This window comes from Centruroides sculpturatus, unplaced genomic scaffold (assembly GCF_000671375.1).
Source record: "Centruroides sculpturatus isolate CEXI.00-Female unplaced genomic scaffold, Cexi_2.0 scaffold2811, whole genome shotgun sequence".
Lineage (NCBI taxonomy): Eukaryota > Metazoa > Arthropoda > Arachnida > Scorpiones > Buthidae > Centruroides > Centruroides sculpturatus.
The window spans coordinates 1-805 of NW_019386898.1; positions in this window are offsets into that span (position 1 = coordinate 1).

Below are 805 nucleotides of genomic sequence, written 5' to 3' on the forward strand. Positions count from 1 at the left end.
CCTGTTTATCCTGTAGATTTCGTTCACTTGAAAATCAATAATCGTTCTATAAAATAGCGCCATCTGGATTCGATTATTTGAATTACAATCAAATTCCGATTTAGCGCCACCTCTTTCTTCATCTCTGAAAGTGGCACTAAATCGATGGTGACAATATTGAACTGTAACCGTAATGTCATTTTTTTTCAAAGAAATCAATATATTGAATTAATTATATATAATATATTTATTTTATTAGAAAGCATTGTGTTTCAAAAAAATATTACTCTGATGATACATCCAATGAGTATTATATACAATGTTATGTAGACAACTTATTCTTAAACACATCTAAAAGAAAATATGTCCGGCTTAATTGGATGATACTTATGTAAATTAGATGAGTATTTTGAGATTTACTTGAAGAAATTCATTTGCATAATTATATAGTGTATTACGGATATTAGAAATACTGTACGTTATTGCTGATAGTGACGCATTGCATAGTGGTAACGGTTACGTTAAATTATTTTACTTAATATTTTGTAGCCTATCGAAAAAATACAAAGAAATATAATGAAATTACTTTTCATGAAATGTTACAAATGTTGTAAAATTTATATATAATTATTCTCTTCCATAGAAAATATGGTACATACGTCAGTTACGATACATAAAAGACTCAGAACAGTTCAATAGAACTACATTCAGTTAATGAACATAAAGACTAAGAGATTTAAGATAAATTAAATTCTTTACTTTTTTCGGAAAATTAAAATCACAAAATATATATTTTTATATAAATTAAATTTATATTTTCTATTAT